This window comes from Trichechus manatus, unplaced genomic scaffold (genome assembly GCF_000243295.1).
Source record: "Trichechus manatus latirostris isolate Lorelei unplaced genomic scaffold, TriManLat1.0 scaffold00126, whole genome shotgun sequence".
In the NCBI taxonomy this organism is placed as follows: domain Eukaryota; kingdom Metazoa; phylum Chordata; class Mammalia; order Sirenia; family Trichechidae; genus Trichechus; species Trichechus manatus.
In genome coordinates this window covers 4,396,515-4,421,096 of record NW_004444062.1, presented here as the reverse complement: position 1 = coordinate 4,421,096, position 24,582 = coordinate 4,396,515, and the positions used below count along the sequence as shown (strand labels likewise).

The following is a 24,582-nucleotide window of genomic DNA, read 5'->3' as shown; positions in this document are numbered from 1 at the left end:
CCTATGTACGACAGAATGAAACATTGCCTGGTCCTGTGCCATCCTCACAATCGTTATGCTTAAGCCCGTTGTTGCAGCCACTGTGTCAATCCATCTTGTTGAGGGTCTTCCTCTTTTTCCCTGACCTTCTACTTTACCAAGCATGATGTCCTTCTCCAGGGACTGGTCCCTCCTGATAACATGTCCAAAGTACATGATATGAAGTCTTACCATCTTTGCTTCAAAGGAGCATTTGTATATATATAAAACAAAACACTTGCCAATTCAACATTTTTTACACGTACAATTCAGTGATAATGATTACATTCATCATGTTGTGCAACCATCACCACTATTGGTTTTCAAATTATTCTATCACCATTAACAGAAACTCAGCAGGATTGGTATTTTTTAAAACCTTCTCAGATGATTCTAGTTTTCAGCCAGGGATGAGAACCACAGTTTTAGGTGTCAGCTTAAGTGTCAGCTGTTCGAAGAGACCCTCCTTGGCCACCTCTAGGAAGTAGATCTTGTCTTTTCTAGCTCAGCCCCTTCTTTGATTCTCGGTGCAATACTTACCACAACTTGTGATTATTGCATTTAATTGGATGTTTTCTGTTTGTCTCCCCTGCTAAGATTTAGGTGCTGCGAGGACAGGGATTATGTCTGTCTTTTTCTTTGTGCTTGTCTACAGTACACAGTGTTAGGCAAATAACAGGATTCTGGGTCTTCAAGGATGAGGAATTCACCAAGTTGTTGAATACTGGCCTGTGGGGCCTACTGGAAGGCAGCCAAGCTTCTCTACACTATTATGAGATAATTCACGTCAAATTTCAATGTCTACTTTAGCTTGCAAAATGGTTGCACACACTCTCCTTTTTACCTGACTCTGGAGCCCTGGTGGCAAAGTGGTTAAGAGCTCAGACTGCTAACCAAAAGGTTGGCAGTTTGAATCTACCACCCGCTCCTTGGAAACCCTCTGGGGCTCTGTCCTACAGGGTCACTGTGAGTTGGAATCGACTTGACAGCACACAACAACAGCAACAACTGGTGTCCCAGAGGAGTCCTTGGGTGGCACAGATGGTGAAGTGCTTGGCTGCTAACTGAAAGGCTGGCAGCTGAACCCACCGAGAGACCCCTCAGAAGAAAGGCCTGGCGATTTGCTTCTGACAGGTCACAGCCACGAGAACCCTATGGAGCAGTTCTCCTCTAACATGGACGGGGTCGTCGTGAGTCAGAATTGACTCCGTGGCAGCTGGTTGTTGTCGTTGTTGTTTTTGATGTCCCAGGACTCTTTGTGGGAGGTCTGGGACTTCAACAGATCCCAACCCACAGCATCTCCTTTATGTTCTTGTCTCTCTCCTTCACTTGACTTTGACCGTAATAAGAGATTCCATCTTGTACATCTTTATGTTCCCCACCTCCGCCCCAGAACCCACCACTGTGACTTGCACATAATAGGTACTCTATAAATGTTTGTGGACCTGAATGTGATCGACTTTATCCTTATGGCACATAGGTATGCTGACCAAGATATCACCCTGGGCAGTAGCACTGATTATTATTCTGGGATCTTAGGCACAAGGAGTAAGATCATATCATGAAAGTTAAATCTGTGGGTTTAGGCAACACAGCTATCGTCTAAATAGTTGCAGATGGTCTGTACACCTGGATTGCTCAGAAGAACGAAACAAGTAAATTTGTCTTTTTAGGCAAATAATGAAACTCTGAGGAGTCTGAAACAAGTCATAGTGAAGTATCTTACAACACAGGTGCCCATAAAAGCGTGAATGCATGATGGGGCTGCTTGAGTTCTCCATGTGGCTGATTATGTTCTTTCCAAATTATTATTTAGTAATTATTAATAAACCAAACCAAAACGACGCCCCTACGGTTTTCCCTCCATAGTGTGATCACTAAGCTGAAGGGTAAGTTCTAAGGTGTTTTTTCTCCCTAAGCTTAAATTAATCAAGACCAATTAGTGAAGTCTTGTGTAGGTGATTTGCTGGTGGAAAATGGGGGAGGAGAGTGAGGAAAATGGCCCAGGGGGCTGGGGGCCGGATAAATTAAACACAAACCCAGCCATGCAGCAAAGGCCTTCTTTTGCCTCTTATCTGGGGAAGTTTCATATTCTCATGGAGAGAAACATGCACACATGTACACACACACTTACATCCCTAAACTCACATAAATGAAACCCCCACTGCGGAGAAACCAGCTACAGGAAATTGACTTCAGCACAGGAACTTGCTAATCTCTTTTGTCACATTGGATTCTTCTTGCTGCCCCAGACACCATGCACGCTAACCCAATATCTTGGGTTGGATTATTTACCAGTCCAACTCTTATTTTTTAGCTCTTCAAATGTCAATCGGTTGTATTCTTAGGGAGTGGGTAAATATTGATACTAGAAGGAAATCACAAAGGTGAAAGGGCCCAGGTTGCTTTTGTTTTTACCCACCTTCTCTGAACAAATTTGACTTCCGGAGTCAGTCATTTTGGTGTCAACAAATTTCTTTGGCATTCCACAACAGGTAAGACTTTTGCTTCTTTTAAAGTATTTCTTCAGTATCAAAGGGACACTTTCTAATTTTTTGTAGCTTTACTCTAGGCTACCCTCTTCTATCTGTTGTAAATTATGAAACCAACTAATAGGGGTGGGGTGTCTTAGTTATCTAGATTTGCTATAACAAATACCACAAGTGGAGGGCTTTAACAGAAGTTTATTCTCTCACAGTCTAGGAGGCTAGAAGTCTGAACTCAGGGCGCCAGCTTCAGAGGACTGAGCCATTCTCTCTCAGTCAGCTCTAGGGGAAGATCCTTGTCATCAGTCTTCCCCTGGTCTAGGAGTTTCTCAGTGCAAGGGCCCCAAGTCCAAAGAACACAGTCTGCTCCCAGCTCTGCATTCTTGATGGTAGGAGGTCTGCCTATCTCTCTGCTTGCTTCTCTCTTTTATATCTCAAAAGAGATTGACTCAAAATACAACCTAATCTTGAAGATTGAATCCTTCCTCATTAACATAACTGCCTCTAATTCTGCCTCATTAACATCATAGAGTGGGATTTGACAACACATAGGAAAATCACATCAGATGACAAAATGGTGGACAATCACACAATTCTGGGCATCATGGCCTAGCCAAGTTGACATACATTTTTGGGGGATACAATTCAATCCATTACAGGGGGGGTGTTCTGATATCTACCCCCAACAAAGTCTGAGCAAGGAGCATGTAGTTCTTGAAGCATTGAAAGTTATAATAGTTGGCTTTTTGGTTTTCTAGATATTCTCCTAGAGAATTCATATGCTTGTGACTGACTATAACTGAGCTCAGATACATGAGTAGTGTAAATATCACACAATGCTTGATTAAAGAAAGTTAAAGATGCTCTAAATTTTGCAAATATGAATTTAAAAATTTTCTAGTTTAGAAAAGAAACAGTACCAAAATCCAAATGATGTAGATTTGGATCAGAAGTTCCTAGCTTGTTTCATCTGTTGCCAGCACTAATGTCCTCTTACTAGAAGTGATATATGATGTATAAGTATATATTTTAAAATTAAATTTAGTTTTATGAGAAGGTTGAATTTGGGGACATACTAATAAGTAGTCTAGGTTGTAACTAAATAAAGTTTGGGAAATCACTAGTTTTAGGTGCTTTACGAAATTAAAGCTGCCATTGAAGCATTCAAGCAAGCAACAAGTAGTTGATTATTGCTTATTGATGAGACTCTAAGATGGTGCTGTGGAAGATATACAAGAAATATAAAGACATCTCTACCTGGAAGGACTTGTTATCTAGTAGTCATGGTAAGAAGTAAATTTAGGAAGCAGCACAAGGTGGGACTTAAGTGATGAATGGGTGACATAAGCTTTAAGAGTTACAAGAGTTCTGAGAAGGGGACTTAGGGTGAACTAGTCAGGAAGGCCTGGGCCTGGACGGATGTGAGGTTTAAATAGATGGGGAAGGGGAAGTTGAGTTCAGACTGGGAGGATGTGTGGGCAAAAGCACAAAGATGAGATTGACTGCAGCTGAGTAGCCTACTTCAGGAGACCGCTCCAAGAAGAGAGGAAAATTTGTTTTATGAATTTTCAGGCGGTAAGTTTGGAAAGTTAGTGTGTGGACGGGTCATAGAGAACTTTGAGGGGCCACTGAGGAGAATGGGCTCCATTTAATGGTTTTCTAATCTTCTTATACCATTAGACTCCTTTTCAGCTTTCACAGCTGTGATGGGGAGTCTGGCGATCTTTGCACCTTCATTCTTGGGGCTCCTTTAGGCATCTCCACATCTGTGGTCTCCCACTTGCCCTTCACTGTCTTCCCTTACCAGTTGCTGTAGAGTTGATCCTGACCCACGTGTGTCGGAGTAGAACTGTGCTCCATAGGGTTTTCAATGGCTGATTTTTCAGAAGTAGAACTCCAGGCCATTCTTCCAAGATGCCTCCAGGTGTACTCAAACCTCCAACCGTTAGCCGCTGAGCATGTTAACCGTTTGCACCACCCAGGCGCTTCTGTCTTCCCTTAGTACACCGTTTATGCAGAGAAGTGTTTGTGTGACTTGGGATACTAGTCAGAAGAACTCCGTTTGTGGTTACTACGTTTTAAGGAGGCCCTTCAATCATCTGGTAATTAAAGTTGCCTTCCTCTTGGGAAGATGAGTTGGTTGACAGATTACAAGCAAGTCTCTATTCCTAAAAGCTAATTCAAAAATTTCATGAAATATGTTACTTTCTTTGCATGCCTGAATGAGATATTATGGATATGCTGCTGCTGCTTTCTGTGGTCTTTCCTCTAGGGAGTCTGTATATTATAATAATTTAGAGTCCTTTTTTTCTGGATCATGACATGTTGGCATCCATATAACAAACAAACAATATGATAGGTAAGAACCTAGACTTTAAAGCCAGATTACCTTGTGTTGAATCCTGGTTCTATTGCTTCTGAGCTATGGGAACCTTGGACAAGTTACTTAACTTCTCACTCCTTGGATTTAAAAAAAATCTGTAATGTAGCTGTAATGATAACAACAGTAATAATATCTGAAAATACCTACCTCAGAAGTTAGGAATAAAATAGGATAAAAATATCTAAAGCATTTAGCCTAAAGGCCTAGCATAAAATGAACTCTCAATAAATGTAGCTACTATGATTCTTATTAAGAATTTAGCCGTGGATACAAACATAAAAACGATATGATTCCTTCCTTGGGAGTAAGATAATCTGTAAACTAACTTTTTTATGACAATTTTTCTTTTAAAGTGGGGGTGACAGGTGAAGGTTGGGAGTTAACATTTTTCAAGCACTGATTATGGACCAGCCATGAGGTTTGAGTGTTTTATAGCGATACTGCATGTGAAAGAAGGGAAGGAAGATTAGAAACTGTTCTTTCAAGCCTTTCCGTACCAGTTTGTCAGGCTTATAGGCGAACTCTTCCGAGTACCTGTATCTGTGGTTGCTGTTGCTCTCTGAACGCTTTGCGTGGAATTATAGAGGTGTTTGGAATTAGAGGCAGAGAGACTCTTCCTCCTTGGCTACTTAACTGAAATAATTTAATTCTATGATTTTTTTTTTTTCAATGCTAGCAAGGCGCAGCTAAAAATCCATTTCTATTCAGGAGTTTAATTTTGATGACGGGTGCCCAAAATGCTTTATTTGGGTTCTCGATGCATGGGCGTGGGTGAAAGCCAAGACTAAAAGCATCCTGTTTCTCTGTTCTACTCTCTGGATTGAAGATTGTTTTGTGTTAGTAAATCGCCGTTTAAAAACACAAATACTGCTGGTGTGTTAATTATGCAAGGGATTCTCAATTATGTGTACAGATGAGTCAGATAATAAAATTGTTTTCCTTCTAGAAAACCAAAAACCAAACCCGTTGCTTTCAAGTTGATTCTGACTCGTGGCGAACCCCTGTGTTACTGAACAGAACTGTGCTCCATAGGGTTTTCTTGGCTGTGACTTTTCGGAAGCAGATCTTCGGGCCTTTTTTTTCTGTGGCGCTGCTGGGTGATTTCAAACTGCCAATCTTTTGGTTAGCAGCTGAGTACAAATCATTTGTGCCACCCAGGGACTTTTCCTTCTAGAGCCCCACTGATATAATAGGGAAGGAAAATTTGGGCCTTTGTGTATGAAAAAGGGTGGGTACAAATCAGGATGGGGTGTCAAAGTGGGGGCTAAAAGGCAGCACGACGGTATTGGGTGCTGGGGAGGCAGTGAGAGCAAGGAGGGCGTATCAGAGACGGAAATGATGAATAAAGGGAGGTGGAAGGGTGTCAGATACATATGGCTCCTCCTTCTTGGCTATTTAGTCATTTTGACCCTAGCAGCTGCTTAAATACCTGAGCAACTTCTTGATGCCTTGCACATGAAGTTGTCACACTCTTCTCTGGATATGGACAATTGTTCAGAGAAGATGTTGATTTGTCTGGTTCTGGCCTGGAAGAGTGGTTCCTAAACTGGCTGGACATCAAAACCACTTGGGGATCTTTTAAAAATAAGAATTCTCATGTATCCCACCCCAGCCTTGGAATGGGGTCCAGGAATCTGAGGGATAAAAAACACGTTCCTCGGTCTCTCCCTTCCCCACACCCCAAGTGATTTCGAGGCAGCTGTTCTGCAGGTGGGCGTTTGGGAGCCATTCATTCAGAATTCTCCTGTCAGGGTCCCAAGGACCGAAATGATAAGTTGAGCAAGTGCTGAAATGAGACAAACTGATCCTCTTTCTATTGTGATTTATATAAGCACGCAGAAAATGTTTTCCCTCTTTTAAATTTATTCCTTAGCTTGAATTCCTGAAAGTGGAATTACTGAGTCAAGGATGTGAACATGCTTGTGGTTTTTGCCAACCATATTTACATTTTAACGTGCAAATGTAGGACTCCATTTCTTTAAAAACCCTGAAGTGTTTTATTCTAGAAAAGCTATTTGTTATTACTCAGGGAAAACCCGTAGAAAGGGATTTGCTTTCAGGAAGAAAGTTCCAAATCACTTTCCCGTTCCTCTTTTCCATTAAAATAGTATATTGACGAATTACTTTTGAAGATTTCAGAGCATGACTGAATGCTCAATGGATTCTTAGAGCATAAGTTGGAGACTTCTTATCTCTCTACTTAGTTATTGTAAAACTGAAGTCAGCACTGACCTCTTCCCCATTTCGTAGAAAAGAAAACCAAAGAAGAGAGTGGTTAAGTAACATGCAGTATGGTTCTCATCACATTTGCCGTGGCAACTGCTTATAGGCATCCATTCAGTCCAGTGCTTGAGCAAGTAAATGATTTAGTAGTTTGTATAGGTGACCTCATGGAAAAACAGCAGTAAAATGTATCATAATTATGATAGTTATGAGAATGTATTTGATAAGCTGATAAGTTAAAAAAGCAGGTTTCCAAATTTCACTTACATTCTGATTTCATTATGAATGAGGATTAAATGCGAGCATAAAAAAGTGGAAGCATTCACCCAAGGAGAGTATTGTCCAAATTGGGGGTGAGTGGGCAGAATTAATTGACCCAGATAGGAGACAGATCTCCCACTCTATCCTTCTTTTTCCCATTATATTCTAATCTGCTAAACTAAAAGCATAGTTACTGTTGGTGGCACACAGATGGGAATAAAGTACATTTTCAATGGCTTCAGTGAAAAAAGAAGATGTGCACCTGCAAAATATCAGGTGAGCTATCTGCAGTGGTGTGCTGGAGCCAGCCTATATTCTTTTGTAAAAGCTGATTGTAGTATATTCAGAAATTTTGCAAGTCAGTTGTTAAACACCAAAAAGACAAAAACAATAAAAAGCTGTTATCTCTGAGTCGATTCCGACTCATAGCGACCCTCTAGGACAGAGTAGAACTGCCTGCCCCACAGGGTTTCCAAGGATTGGCGGGTGGGTTCCAACTGCCGGCCTTTTGGTTAGCAGCTGTAGCTCTTAACCACTGCACCACCATTAACAATTGAATTATATAAACCTATAATGAAATAAATTGTATTAAAAACAAAGGTAACAAATATTCAAAACTGATCATTTCCCAACTATTGACTATGTTTTGCCATTATCTATGATCTTGAAGTTATTTACTTCTATTAATCGCTATGATGGAAATAGTATGTAACAAGCATCTCTTTCCAACTCTGTGTTCAGTGATGCCATGTTACTAGCTTGAAATTGGCCATGGTGGGAGTGTTTACACCATGGAAATCAGCAAACACTATAAATCAGGCTCACCCTTTATTTTGGAGATCCTGTTGTTTACCATTTACTAGCACACCACTGAAGAACTGTATAAAATGCTACAGTTTTAAAATGCATTGGCTAATTTTCAAAAGTAGATAGCCAGATGTTTTTTCCTGTAAAATAGCAAATATGAAAATTTGGCAATGTGTATGAAGAGCCACTAAAATGCTTATATACAGCGGAATGAAACATTGCCCTTCCTGCACCATCTTCACGATCATTGGTATGCTTCAGTACATTGTTGCGGCCACTGTGTATTTCGAGTGCCTTCCAAACTAGGAGGCTCATCTTCCAGCACTATATCAGACAATATTCTGTTACGATTCGTAGAGTTTTTGTTGGTTAATTTTCAGAAGTAGATTGCCTGAGCTCTCTTCCTAGTCTGTCTTCATCTGGAAGCTTTGCTGAAACCTGTCCACCATGTGTGACCCTGCTGATGTTTGAAATACCAGTGTCTTAGTCGTCTAGTGCTGCCATAACAGAAATACCACAAGTGGATGGTTTTAATGAAGAGAAGTTTATTTCCTCACAGTCAAAGTAGGCTAAAAGTCCAAATTCAGGGCTTCAGCTCCAGGGGAAGGCTTTGTCTCTCTGTCGGCCTTCTTCTCTTCAGTGTTCCCCCGGACTAGGCGCTTCCCTGCGCAGGGACCCCAGTCCACAGGACGCGCACTACTCCTGGCACTGCTTTCTTGATGGTATGAGGTCCCCCTGTCTCACTGCTCACTTCTGTCCTTTATATCTCCAGAGATTGCCTCAGGACACAATCCAGTCTTATAGATCAGGTCCTGCCTTACTAACACAACTGCCACCCATCCTCCCTCATTAACATCATAGAGGCAGGTTTACAACATACAGGAAAATCACACAGTACCAGGAATCATGGCCTAGCCAAATTGATACACACATTTTTTGGGGGACATAATTCAAACCATGACAACTAGTGACATAACTTCCAGCATTATAGCAGCAAGTCAGCTACCACAGTATGACAAACTGAGAAATGGGTGGTGGTTTCAAACCGCTGGGAGGTGGTAATTAAGAATAAACACTGAATAGAAAGTAGGTGTAATAATAAGTCCAGAAAACACCTTGGGTTTTAGGGTATGATAACATTACATTAAAGAAGGAAAGAAAGTATATATATTTTTGAAATGTAGTACTTTATATATGGCACTGTAGCAATTAAAATAGTCATAACAATTAGACATATGCCATAACAACAATATATCACAAAATAAACATATTGAAAGTAAACATCACTGTAGCAGAAGCTGTGATACTAAGATTATCTACTTCACCTGGCTTTAGAAGAATTTTAGTAATTGTAATAAGATCTTAAATGGCCTTTAATATTTTGGGGTCTTCTAACTTTACACTGCAGATGATTCTCGTACTTTAAAGAATTTTTCACATTGCCCGTCATCAGGGCCTCTAGTCTCTTGGGACATGGTGTGATAAATCAAGGACTTACTCAACAACCCTTCTTCATACTGGAGGCACAATGCAGGGTCTGTTGGATGTGCAAGAGATTGACACCTGAAGTCAGTCTTCTTTCAACAAGCACCCCTGCTGACTGTCCTAGTGCCCATCTAATAGGATTTTTCAAGGACTGATTTGCTTACACTTTAAAGCAGTGTTTCCTAGCCACTTTTTTAGTCACAAATTCCTTTGAGAACCTGATAAGAATGAAAAACTCTCTCCTTGAGAAAAAGCACGTATACAGGAATGTGCCCATTTGGCATACAATTTTAAGGGATTTGTTGTTGTTAGTTGCCATTGAGTTGGCCCTCGACCCATGGCAATCTCATGCACAGCTGAACAAAATGCTGCCCAATCCTGTGCCATCCCCATGATTGGTTGCATATCAGACTGTTGTGATCCATAGGGTTTTCACTGACTAATTTTTCAGAAGTAGATTGCCAGGCCTTTCTTCTTGGTCTGTCTTAGTTTGGAAGCTCCACTGAAACCTGTTCAGCATCCCAGCAATGCGCAAGCCTCCACTGACGGATTGTGACTACACGTGAGGTGCAATGACTGGGAATTTGGGTCCCCCTCATGGACCCTCTAAAGCCCATGCACGGACTCCCAGGCTCCACAGACCTCATGTTAAGAACTCCTACCTAAACGGCTGTCAGTACATCAGAGGAGGCATTGCAGAGGCTGAGAAAGTTCTGGTTATTGCCGTTGTCGGATTTAGCCCTTAAAGACAGAAATGCTGACTCCAGCTGATGGCTGAAATGAAGACAAGATGGTGGAGAGGTATATAGACTTATAGCACTGGGTCCTTAAATTGAGTAAGCGTGTGAGCCTAGAGTTCATTCCTTTCAGAGAATATGTGCCTAGTGTTCTAAGGTCTTAATTCTGAATTCTCATATATGAAACAAGGGTCAATTCCTCTTTGGGAAAGCAGTCTTTCAAGATTTTACTTTAATGTCTTATCTACTGTTATTTGATATCATAGGTGGTACAATAAATGAGGCAGGTTGTAAATACAGATTTGAAACTCCAGAGGGTAGTGAGTGGTGTGTGGAGCCAACTGATGCCCCTCTGTGACTATTGGATACCCAGCCAGGCTACTTTTAGCATAATGCACTTTCTTCTGAGTGGAAGATGTAAGTTTTCCTCTCTGAAGCTGAGCATCTGGTTGGGCCCTGATGACTTCGGAGAGAGTTCTCTTCCTGTGTAGCATTTTGACCACAGAAACCCGGTTGACCCTCTGCCGTTAGTGGGTGCCTGACTTGTAATTCAGGGAAATGAGTGTCTTTGGTTGAAAGCTCCTGCCTTTGTTAATCTCCTGTCCACTGGGACTGTGATAGGGCCTAAGTCTTCTTACCCCAAACCTATCTGTTTAAATTAGCCAACTCTGCTGAAAGTGGTAAGATGAGATCATGTTATCATGTCATGGCCGTAGAGTTGGGGAGCCACAGGGTGGGAAGGGGAAATACACCACATCCTCAACCCTAAAGAAAAAATGTATGTGTAAATATAAGTCAGGGTTCTCTTGGCCTGGGATAGTGTGAGAAGTGTAAATCTGTACTAGTTTCCCAGGGTTGCTACAACAAATTACTATAAACTGATTGGCTTAACATAACAGAAATTTATTCTCTTAAATTTATTCTGGAGCTAGAATTCTGTAATAATAGTGTTGGCAGGCAGAGTCTGAGGGAGAATCTGTCCCATGCCTCTCTCCTAGCTTCTGGTGGTTGCCAACAATCCTTGGTGTTCCTTGGCTCGTAGATGCATCGCTCTCAATTTCTGCTTCTGTCTTTGTACGTCATTCTCCTCTCTGTGTCTCTGTATCCAAACCTCCTTCTCCTTTCTCTTATAAAGACACCAGTCATTGGATTTAGGGCCTACCCTAATCCAGTAAGGACCCCAGTGGCACAGTAGTTAAGAGCTCAGCTGCTAACTAAAAGGTCAGCAGTTCGAATCCATGAGCTGATCCTTGGAAACACTATGGGGCAGTTCTACTCTGTCCTATAGGGTTGCTATGAGTTGGAATCAACTTGATGGCGATGGGTTTCTAATCCAGTATGACCACATCTTAATATGACCTATTTCCAAATAAGGTCACATTCACAGGTACTGGGGAGTTAGGAAGGATCCCTGGTGGTGCAGTCATTAAGTGCTTGGCTGCTAACTGAAAGGTTGGCAGTTCGAACCTGCCAGGCACTCCACGGGAGAAAGATGTGGCAGTCAGATTCCATAAAGATTTTCGGCCTTGGAAACCCTGTGGGGCAGTTCTACTCTTTCCTATAGGGTCACTATGAGTTGGAATGGACTTGACGGCAATGAGTTGGGGGGATAGGTCTTGAACATATCTTTTTGTGGGACACAATTCAACCCACTACACTGTCGTTGAGGTAGAAAATCTATAACAATATATCCAAGTAATTAGTTCACCTCAACTTCTACAACCATTTTAATTATTCTACACCCATGACCAGGTTTCCTGACAATTTCAACGTATGTTTTAATAATACTACTGCATCGTACGATCCTCAGTTACAGGCTTCAAAACAGGAATATTCCATGAACACCAAAGGCTAGGAGGAAGCTGTCTACCCCTTTTATCCCCTGGATATTGCTTCCCCAGCTTCCTCACTCCACCTAACAACTGAGCAGCTGATGCAGGGACCTAACCAGAACATGTCTCTTTCCTGCTGCTTTTCTTTGCTTTCAGGGGTTCATGCACCGGGCAAAATCCTTACTTTTTCCTTTGTCTTTCCTCACTTCTGGTCTAGCTATCACTTCTCCAGCACTGCTAAGTTCACATCCCACACATGAAACTTTTCTTTCCTTTCTTGCATTTTTTTCTCAGTTGTAACAAGAATTTTTGCCTGTCTTTGTTCCGGTTGTGAGCTGACAATGACCTCCAACCGTGGTGGATAAATGTAAAGAATGCCTGTGATTCCTCTTTCTAACAAGGAAAGGGAAAACCATATATTTGAATTCAAATTTTACATGATATAAAACCACCGTCATCAACTACAAAACCCTTAAAAAAAAAAAAAAAGTTGCCATCGAGTCGATTCCAACTAACAGCAACCCTATAGGACAGAGTAGAACTGCCCCACAGAGTTTCCAGGGAGCAGCTGGTGGATTGGAACTGCTACAGAAATTCCCTTTGATGTACTGTACTTTCTTTTGATAAAACCTGATTTTCCTCAAACTCTGATATCTTTGGGCCGTAACTTGCTGAAATTTATATTGACCGTCTTCCTTTCTCTGGTGGTGATGAGGGAGTGTAGGGAGTATGTACAGGAAATAGGAGGCGAGAAGGCAGAAAAACCTTACATATTGACTCTACCACAATTTCCTACATCTGTGAAAATAATATGATCAATATATTCCTATAAACAGAATATCTGGAAATATCAGAGAAATATTTGTAATAATGTTGGCTTTTAAAAATGTAACAGTAAAAAGTGTTCTTTGTTGCACATGTGGCATATGCCTTTTAACTTAAATACGTTTGTGTGCATTTTTTTATAATTAAGTTTATCTAATTAAGTTTTTATGCATTCAAAATACCATCATTCCAGTGCTTTCCCTCCAAGATGTGCACATCTGTAGAAAGAAGCTTAAAGTAAACATTGCTTACTAATGTAATAAAAATGCTTAAAAGGATTATTTGAATTAAGAAAAGGCAAATATGGGTATCTTTTCTGAAGCTTGTTGCTATCTTTTCTTTTCGTTTGCCCTCTACATCTCAGGGAAAACAACTAAAATATAGATTGTGGCAATGTTTCTGTTAAATTCTAGAGCTATGAAAATATGTGGGTGGTGTAAAACTTGGATGGAAAGTTCAAATCCCAAACCAATGGTTTTGGATTTCCCCAAGGGCAGCTCATACGACATGTCATCCAGGAGAGACCTATCGCACACATCTATGGGAGGAACGACAAAAGGGCCTCTTAGAACAGGGGCCGGACTCATGGTTTTCAGTTGAAAAACTATAGACGATGCAATTTTGTCCTTGTGAAAAGAAATCCCCAGTGTTTTCAGCTGCAGTTCGCATTCACCTTTTCTTTTGTTTGACCCATAACCAGATAAGTTACATTATCTTAAACTTTCCTCTGAGGGCTTGAATGATCGTACTTTTTAAGTTTTCCTACATTCATCCACGCTATTTAGAGTCTAAATGTTGTACTCCTTTTTTTATAAATTTGGGCATGACTTATCTTATTTCTCAACAGGTATGTAATTCATTATTTTATCAATTATAATATAAATATATTTATAAACATAAATATATATAAACATATACATATGTAATGTTTTCTTTGTCAGTTCTGAGGGTGCGTAACAACTCTTAAATGCTACTTAGTAACAAACTGATAACTGATGAAAAGTAAGATAAATAACAAAATTCAGTTGCTTTTACAGTTTTTAGGGTTTGGGTAAAAACTTTGATATTATTATCAAGTTTTTTCTTTTTCTATAAACGATTGGCTAAAGTACAATTTATAAACAATATCACCAACTAGTGAGAAAAAAGAGCCAAGTGATTCCTTCTTCTCACCACTTAATATGCTCTGTTCTAAGGTATTATTTTGAATTGTTTTACATGGTTTTAAAAAGGCCTCTCTTCAGAATTTCAAAAAATGCAAGCATTTGGGGAGTATTAATGAATAGCCTTAAATGATCATAGCCTTTGATCACTTCTAGGAATTATTCCTAAGAAAACAGTAAGGTATTTTATTATGAAAGCAAGGCTATTCAACACAATTTTTTTTTTTTGTAATAGAGAAACCTAAAAACCACCTCAAATGTCCAACAGAAAGATCTTACGGTTAAATAAATTATCTTTCAGTTCATTAAACTTTCATTAAATATTATTTTTGAAGAATGTTTAATGACAAGTAAAAAAAATCTGAATATAAAACTATACATTTTTGGTTTAAAAAAGGCCTGTATACATATTTTACACACAAATTCAAAATATGGAAGTAAATAAACCAATATGTTAAAAGTTATTTTCTAATGCGTGGTAAGATTACATATGAGTTTTTAATGTTTTTCTTTTTTTCCTATATTTTCTGTAACGAGTATGTATTATTTTTATAATAAAAAAAGATTAATAAGCCTTATCAAACCTTATAAAAAGAAAGCCAATTTATGATATGAGGTTAATAATGAAACTAGTAAAATAAATTTGATTTTATAATTATTTTGACATTTCAAAACAAACCTCTTGTTTGAAAACTCTAAGTCTACAGTTAAATCTCATCTACTAAGATTTAGAAGGATTTTGAGTTTTTTGGGTCTTTTACCTTGATAGGCGTCCTGGGGGCACAGTGGTTAAGAGCTTGGCTGCTAACCAAAAGGTGGGCAGTTCGAATCTTCCAGCCACGCCTTGGAAACCCTATGGGGCAGTTCTGCTCTGTCCTGCAGGGTCGCTGTGAGTCAGAATCGACTTGATGGCAAGGTTTTTTTTGGTAATATCAGAATTTAAGCAAAATAGAAAATATTTCAGTGGTGAATACCAATGGTATTTAGAAAATTTTAACATGTGGAAAGATTTCCAGAAGAATCTTTTAAGAAACACATTTTCCTTACTCATCGTAAATATTCAATTTAAAAACAACTGATTTATGAACATTTTAAGAGACATACCTATTAGATGAATAAAGATACACATATTCATTTTGGTATAAAGAAGGAAGATTATCTTGTAGCCTTTCATGGCCCTTTCTCTATACAGTCATACCAAATAGCTAAAAGTTTCTTAGTTTCAAATGCCAAATATTAGTTGGGATATTTAGAAATTATTTGAAAAGTTGATTAGTTTAGTGAAGGAGCAAGTTTTCTTTTTAAACATGTAAGTGAAACCTCATGTTTGATTTGTGTAATATTCCTGATTACATTTTTTGCTAGTTTTTGTGCACGCTTCTTTCTCTGTGTTTTGGTGTAACAAGAACTCTCACAATGATACTAGGACAGCTAGAGCTCATGAGATAGTCAGTGTATCAGTTAGAAATGCTTTCAGCTGCAAGGTATACAATACCTGACTAACAGTAGCTTAAAAAATAAGGATTTATTTCCCTCACGTAACAAGCAGTCTGGAGATATGTGTTGCTGGCACACAGTGGCTCAATGATACTCTCTCTGTAGTTCTCTTTGACCGTTTTTCTTCATGGTTTTGAGATGGCTGCTACAGTTTCCAGCACTGCGTCTGCTTTGAGAGAGGTGGGGCTGGGTGGAGGTGGGAAGGAAGCTGAAGTGGCAGTGGCTGTTTTTTTTTCCAGGAGAACAAGGATTTTCCCAGAAAACTTCCAAGCAGATGTCAGCTTCAGTATCATTGGCTAGAACTGGGTTACTTGACCACCTCAGCTGTGAGGGAGGTGGGGTAACAGGAAATAGAACAGCTCATACCGTGCATTCTTAATGGGGAGAGGAGTGGGGGATGGAGAGATAGTGGGGTTGGTAGTAGATTATAAGGTGGCTGTAGTGAGGGTGTTGATATCATTCCTAAGGGGGAGAATATTTTTTGAAGGGGGTGCTGAAAAAATCTTACTTTTTATATATACGAAACAGATATACATGCAGTGCATGAACAGATACATAGTCTATCTGTGGTATTAAAATTTCATGGGTGAAGTGATTATGAAAAAAAAGTGGCTACAATGCTTGGGTTAGCGGGGGTGATAATGAAATAAAGGTTGAGAAACACTGGCCTAGACCAAGCACCATCTATTGCCTGAGGCTTTGCACATTGTCTTGTAAATGAAATTGGATTCTATTCCTAAGGAATAGAGAGGCATGGATATTGGGTAGAAAACTAGCAATGCCTGCCACACATAGTGTCATATTTTAAATTAATGAACAGCTTACTCTATCTTGTAATTGTTGGTCTTCTCCCACTGGAGAGTGAACTTCTTAAGAGTAGGAACTATGTCTTATTTATCTTTGTGTATTAGTACACTGGGCGCTCAATAAGCACTCGGCTGCTAACCGAAAGGTTGGCAGTTCAACCCACCACCGACTCTGTGGGAGAAAAGACCTGGAGATCTGCTCCCATAAAGATTACAGCTAGGAAACCCTATGGGGCAGTTCTACTCTGTCATATATGGTCGCTATGAGTTGGAATCGACTAGGGGGCACACAACAACAACAATAAGGTTGAACGGTATAAACATTTTACATTTTACCTGAATATGTTTTACTGTTGGATCAACCTTCCCCAGACATCAATTTTAGCATGTATTCCTACACAAAAGCCTTTAATCTTTTCCAATCAAGGAGCCCTGGTGGCACAAGGGTTATGCTCGGCTGCTAATCGAAAGGTTGGCAGTTGGAACCCAACCAACAGCTCCACAGAAGAAAGACCTGGTGATATGATTCAGTAAACATTATAGCCTAGGAAATGCTATGGGGCAGTCCTACTCTGGCGCACAGGTTCGTTATGGTTGGAATCGACTTGATGGCATGGAACAAAAACAGCTTCCAATCCTTTACAGGCACAGGGGTCCATCTTCTCATTTGCATTTCCTACCACTTCCTCAACTATCCTCTGAGGTCCAGGTGCACTGACCTATTGGTGCTGAAACACCTCTTGCTTCCAGGCCTCTGTCCCTTTGCACCTACAGTTTCCCTTCATTACCCTGTCAAACTCCTTTCCCCTTGAGACTCTCTTCAGATGCCACTTCCTCTGTGAGGCCTTGGGCAGTTCTGCTGACCTGGAATGCTCATTCCCCTCTCCCACCTTTTCAAATCCTTCCCTTCACAGCCTAGTTCAAGTCCCACTTGCTCCATAAGTTCTTCCCAGCCCATGCATATTTCCATCCTCCTTAAATCCTATTGTGTTTCTGGCCTGTTTCATTCTTTTGTGTACCTAGTTAAGTAATTGTTTGGCTTCTGACTTATGGAACAAAATGCTGCCCAATAAATTGTGGATTGGACCACTGTGATCCTTACAGAGCGGTTCAGTGGTTGATTTTTTGGAATTAGATCACGAGGCCTTTCTTCTTAGTCCATCTTATTCTGGAAACCTGTTCAGCATCATAGCAACACACAAGCCTTCACTGACAGATGGGTGTGGCGCATATGAGGTACATTGGCCAGGAATCAAACCTAGGTCTCCCTCATGGAAAGAGAGAGTTCTACCACTGAACCACCATTGCCCTCAATGAAGTAATTAGGTGTACCTAATGTCTTCACTTGTTACTTGCCTGATTCGAGCATCCACAACAGGTTAAATTCCAGGCGAGTAAGGAATCTCTCACAATTTTTATATGCAGTGTTGTGTGTATAGGAAGTAATTAATAAAAGCTGGTTAATTAATAGATAAAATCGATGAATATCAGTAGATAAAATTATGGCCAAGAAGTAGGTGGAAATTCTGTTTAATCTGCAATTCTAATGCCCACTATACAGGCATACCTTGGAGATATTGTGAGTTCGGTTCCAGACCACCGTGATAAAGCGAATATCGCAATAAAGCGAGTCACATGAAATTTTTGGTTTTCCGGTGCATATAAAAGTTATGTTTACACTATACTGTAGTCTGTTAAGTGTGCAATAGCATTATGTCTAAAAAAACAATGTACATACCTTAATTAAAAAATACTTTATTGCTAAAAAATGCTAACTATCATCTGAGACTTCAGCAAGTCATAATCTTTTTGCTGGTGGAGCATCTTCCTCCATGTTGATGGCTGCTGACTGAATAGAGTAGTGGTTGCTGAAGTCTGAGGTGGCTGTGGCAATATCTTAAAATAAGACAACAATGAAATTTGTCACATCAATTGACTCTTCCTTTCACAAAAGATTTTTCTGTAGCATGCAATGCTGTTTGATAGCACTTTACCCACAGCAGAAATTCTTTCAAAATTAGAGTCAGTACTCTCAAACCCTGCCGCTGTTTTATCAACTAAGTTTGGTAATATTCTAAATCCTTTGTTGTCATTTCAACAATATTCACAGCATCTTCACCAGGAGTAAATTCCATCTCAAGAAATCACTTTCTTTGCTCATCCGTAAGAAGCAACTCCTCATCCACTGAAGTTTTATCATGAGATCGCAGCAGTTCAGTTACATCTTCAGGTTTCCACTTCTAATTCTAGTTCTCTTGCTGTTTCTACCACATCTGCAGTTACTTCCTCCACTGAAGTTTTGAACCCCTCAAAGTCATCCATGAGGGTCAGAATCAGCTTCTTCCAAATTCCTGTTAATGTTGATATTTTGGCCTCCTCCCATGAATCACGAATGTTCTTAATGACATCTAGAATGGTGGATCCTTTCCAGAAGTTTTTCAATTTACTTTGCCCAGATCCATCAGAGGAATCACTATCTATGGCAGCTATAGCCTTATGAAATGTATTTCTTAAATAATAAAACTTGAAAGTCAAAATTACTCCTCGATCCATGGGCTGCAGAATGGATGTTGTATTGTTAGCAGGCACAAAAACAACATTGATCTCCTTGTACATCTCCATCAGAGCTCTTGGGTGACCAGGTACATTGTCAATGAGCAGTAATATTTTGAAAGGAATCTTTTTTTTTTTTTCTGAGCGGTAGGTCTCAACAGTGGGCTTCAAATATAAATAAACCATGTTGTAAACAGATGTGCTGTCATCCAAGCTTTGTTGTTCCATTTATACAGCACAGGCAGACTAGATTAAGCATAATTTTTAAGGGCCCTAGGATTTTCAGAATAGTAAATGAGCATTAGCTTCAACTTAAAGTCACCAGCTGCATTAGCCCCTAACAAGAGACTCAGCCTGTCCGTTGAAGCTTTGAAACCAGGCAGTGACTTCTCCTCTCTAGCTATGAAAGTCCTAGATGGCATCTTCTTCTGATATAAGGCTGTTTTGTCTACATTGAAAATCTGTTGTTTAGTGTAGGCACTTAGCTAAATCTTCTGGATAACTTGCTGCAGCTTTTACATCAGCACTTGCTGCTTCACCTTGCACTTTCATATTATGGAGACGGCTTCTTTCCTCAAACCTCATGAACAAACCTCTGCTAGCTTCGAACTTTTCTTCTGTAGCTTCTTCACTTCTTTCAGCCTTCATGGAATTGAAGAGAGTTAGGGCCTTGCTCTGGATTAAGCTTTGGATTAAGGGAATGTTATGGTTGGTTTGATCTTCTATCCAGGCCACTAAAAGTTTCTCCATGTCAGCAATAATGCTGTTTCACTTTCTTTTCTGTTTTTTTTAATTATCTTTTTTTAAAATTGTACTTTAGATGAAAGTTTACAGAACAAATTAGTTTCTTATTAAACAATTAATACACATATTGTTTTGTGACATCGGTTGCCAACATGACATGTCAACACTCTCCCGTTCTCGACCTTGGATTCCCCATTACCAGCTTTCCTGTCCCTTCCTGCCTTCTTGTCCTTGCCCCTGAGCTGGTGCTCCCATTTAGTCTCGTTTTATTTTATAAGCCTGTCTAATCTTTGGCTGAAGGCTGAACCTCAGGAGTGACTTCAATACTGAGTTAAAATGGTGTCTGGGGGGTCATACTCTTGGATTTTCTCCAGCCTCTGTCAGACCAGTAAGTGTGGTCTTTTTTGGTGAGTTAGAATTTTGTTCTACATTTTTCTCCAGCTCTGTCTGGGACCCTCTGTTATGATTCCTGTTAGAGCAGTTGATGGTGGTAGCTGGGCACCATCTAGTTGTGCTGGACTCAGTCTGGTGGAGGTTGCGGTAGTTGTGGTCCATATAAACCAGGCTTTTATAAATGTAAGAAGTTAAATGTATCCTTTCTTATCATTTGTGTGTTCACTGGAGTAGCACTTCTAATTTCCTTCAAGAACTTTTCCTTTGTATTCACAACTTGGCTGTTTGGCATAAGAGGCTTAGCTTTTGGCCTGTCTTGGCTTTCACATGTCTTCCACACTAAGCTTAATCATTTCTAGCTTTTGATTTAAAGTGAGAGATGTGCAACTCTTCCTTTCACTTGAACACTTAGAGGCCATTCAGTGGCTTAATTTCAATATTGTTGTGTCTCAGGGAATAGGGAGGCCCAAGGAGAGGGAGACAGATGGGGGAACGGCCGATCAGTGGAGCAGTCAGAAAGCACACAACATTTATTGATTAAGTTTGCTGTCTTATATGGGCGTGGTTCTTGGTGCCCCAAAACAACTACAATAGTAACATCAAAGATCACTGACCACAGATCATCATAACAGATAAAATAATAATGAAATAGTTTGAAATATTATGAGAATTACTAAAATGTGATACAGAGACATGAAATAAGCACATGCTGTCGGAAAAATAGCGTCAATAGACTTGCTCAACCCAGGGTTGCTACAAATCTTCAATTTGTGAAAAACCCAGTATCTGCGAAGTGCAATAAAGCGAGGCACAATCAAATGAGGTATGCCTGTATTTGTGTTTTAACACAGATATACCCAACATCTTGCGGATTCACTCTCAAGAGAAAAATCTAAAGACCTGACCTAGGAACTAAATACTGTCTACTAGCTTCCTTCTGCCCTCTTGTTCTTGATCCTCAATTCATGAGACGATTGGAGGCACTGAAGTGTGATGTAAAGTACAGGGCTTGTTAGTTAGACAGCCCTGAATTCGAGTCAGCTCCGGCTCCGCTACACTTAGCTGTGAACTGGGACAAGTTATTTAATTTCTCTGCACCTCAGTCACATCATCTGTAAAGTGGGGGTAATATTATCTACTATGTGGGATTGTTGCGAGAATAAAATGAGGTCGTATGTGAAACTCTCTGGCACCTTGTAGGCACTCAGTAAATGATGGCATGGCTTATCAGCCTCATATTTTCGGGGCAAAATTCCTTTTGTTTTACTTAGTTTGCCTCGCATATTCTTTTGAGGAGAGGAAGTACTTGTTTAAAGTATTTCTATCTGAGGTATTGAAATAAGAGGAATATCTACATTTCATAGCATTTTGAGGTGGAATGAAACCCTCTTGTTTTACAGATGATGAAACTAAGGCCCAGAGAGGCTGAATAACTTGCTGTTAAGAGATTGAGGAGCTGCTTCATTTGCCATTTCCCTATGGGTAGGGTTTGCCTAAACTGGATCTCTTGATTATCCCAGGTCAAGAAGAGTGTCGTGGGGGATCTTATCAGATGCTTCTGAGCCACAGTCCTTCTTAAAAAATGAGGGGCCTAGAACACTTAGTTCTATGCAAGAGTAGTATATATATATAATGAGGAGTTAATCAGAAAGAAGGAGGTTTGTTTTTCATGGAAGCATAGACAACAAGAGAGAATGAGAATCATTCTTTGGTACTTTCTATCCACGCGTTGTCAAGAATCTTGGCTAATGGACTTTCTGTATCTTGGTCACATTGACAAGATCTTCCTTATTAGGAAGAAGTATGCTTTAGGTTGAAGCATGTCCTTAGATTATTCAGCTAAGTCCTGTCATTCTGAATCCCTGCTGACCAGGACACATTTTCAGTATAGTTTGCTTTCCAATAGATCTCCTTATGGGAAAGGAATATACATAACCGGTTGATGGTTTCAGAATTCTAGTCTTTATGATAGTTGCACTTCTCATGGTCAACAAATGAACTGGTATATAAACACATCTCATGAGTTTGGTTAAAGTGAGTTTCCACCTGGAATGTCAGATACCTTCTTGGTGATTGACCAAGATTCTGAGGCTGTGAGATGAGGCCAAGAGCCATAGAAAAGTCATTAATTTGATGAAAACTACCTGATAAGGCTCTCCATTTTCTTTCAAAGTGGAACAAATATACTCATTAAGATTCCTCTTCATCAGACATCAAGAGTGTCAGGGAGTAGCATGCCAAGCTGGGGGAGGGGAAACAAGGAGAACACTAATTCTGAACACCAAAATAATTTCCCTTTCACCTTTGTCACTCTTGCTTCAGGTAGTAATGCATGCCTTAAGGGAATAAAAACGGTGTCTTTGATGATGTGCTGCCCACTATCCTTGAAAAATTATTTGTATGAATTTAGGGAGCCCTGGTGGCGCAATGGAGCCCTGGTGGTACAGTGGTTAAGCGTTCAGCTAATAACCAAAAGGTTGGCAGTTCAAATCCACCAGCTGCTCCTTGGAAACCCTATGGGGCAGTTCTACTCTGTCCTGTAGGGTCGCTATGAGTCGGAATCAACTCAACAGCAGCAGGTTAGGTGGGTTGGTGGTGCAGTGGTTAAGTGCTTGGCTGTTAACTGAAAGGTTGACAGTTTGAACCTACGCGGTGGCTTTGCTGGGTTGGGTGTTGCGGGGAGACTTGGCAATCTGCTTTTGTAAAAACTAAACCAAAAAATCAAATCTGTTGCCATTGAGTCAATCCTGACTCATAGCGACCCTATACAGTACGGCCTAGAAAACTCTGTGGGGCAGTTCTGCTCTGTCACTCTGAGTTGAAAATGAACTTGAAGGCACCTAACAACCCCAGCCGAGGCCTAGGATGAAGACGCTTTTCTTTAGAGAGGATTTGAAAACTTCTGCCAGGTGCCTGGGTTTGCCAGGTGCTAGGTGCATTGGGCTGCAAATCCCTGTGAAGGCCTGTGGGCCTGTGGGCACAATCTCTCAAGGACAGATTTTCTTGTCCGCTTCTTCCTTACTTCCATTCCTTCCTTCTTCCCTTCATTTCCCCCTTGGTCTAAGCAAGGCCTAGGTAATGTCCCCTCCAGTTCCTTGAGAATAGAAGAGAGGGTGGGTTTATTTCCCATTCACCCGTATCCTGATGGTGTGCCCTTTGATGTCCCAGATAATATGTATGTGTGAGATCCATTAGTTTATCCACCCTGGGGTGGGGAGGACAGGGCTTTGACTTCTGCCATTCTTGCCCCATGAGACCATCAAGACTGCAGATTATTTTTCACTTTTTCAGCTCTGAGTCTTCCAGCTCACACGTGTCTTGGGACTAAAGCTTCTGCTTCCCTCACCAGGTTCTCCTTTTCTCTTAGGTTTTGCTTGGCAGTTTCTTATTATTTTTTCAGCTCCTTGGTACTTCTAAAAAGAGGACTTTTATATTTTAAACAGTATTTTTAGTTTTTTAAAGAGGAAATTGAGGCAAAAAACACAGACCTACATTATCCAAAGCCTGATCATGAAAATGTGGTCTTTATCCTTGCTAGTCAGAAGCTGATCGGCTGCTAACCAAAAGGTCAGCAGTTTGAATCCACCGGCCACTCCTTGGAAACCCTATGGGGTAGTTCTACTCTGTCCTATAGAGTCACTGTGAGTTGGAATCGACTTGACTGCAATGAGGCTGCGTTTTTTGTTTTTTGAATCGGAAGCTGTTTACTTTTAGTCTCTACTAATGAAAACTTTACTTTAAAAAGTCCTTTCTTTAAACCTGCAAAGCCCCGGTGGTACAGTGGTCAAGAGTTCGGCTGCTAACCAAAATGTCAGCAGTTTGAATCCACCAGCCACTCATTGGAAACCCTAGGTGGCAGGTCCACTCTGTCCTATAGGGTTGCTATGAGTTGGAATCGACTTGATGACACGGGTTTGGCTTTGGGGTTTTTTTAAAACCTGATTTGGATGATTAGAAGCATGAATTTAGTTAGAGTAATATTTTGTTAACCAAATAAAAGACTAGTTTACTGGTATCAAAATAGCACTCGGATCACATTGTTTCACTATTTCTTGCAAATTTAAAGTGAAAACCTCTATGAGATATATTTATGGAATTTATGCTTTATGAGATAGATCAGTCCAAGTTTTTTCAACAAAATTTTTATTTTGTCTAAGTATAGATAATATTAAATCTTTAATGGAAATTAAGTATTAAAGTGCCATATTTGACTAAACAATGACTAAACCAGGAGCCGTAACTTTTTTTTTTTTTTTTTAATATTTTATTGTGCTTCAGGTGAAGGCTTACAGAACAGATAGTTTCTCATGTAACAGTAACACACATGCTGTTTTATGACATTGGTTAACAACCCCACAACATTTTAACC

General features: G+C 40.1%; 1 protein-coding gene across 8 annotated transcripts in view; it reads left to right on the top strand.

The window, feature by feature from the left end:
• RHOH (ras homolog family member H) overlaps window positions 1–24,582 on the top strand; it is a 104,421-nt gene that overhangs the window by 5,610 nt on the left and 74,229 nt on the right. For 5 of the 8 annotated variants that reach the window (XR_002825356.1, XR_002825355.1, XR_002825357.1 and 2 more), the window contains exon 1: window positions 3,254–4,079. The exons of 1 other annotated variant lie outside the window; for it this stretch is intronic. The gene's annotated coding sequence lies outside the window, so the exon portion shown is untranslated. Of the gene's footprint in view, window positions 1–2,183; window positions 2,514–3,253; window positions 4,080–10,131; window positions 10,465–24,582 lie in introns of those variants that run through there. 2 more of the 8 variants (XM_023738926.1, XM_023738927.1) reach the window with 2 other exon arrangements.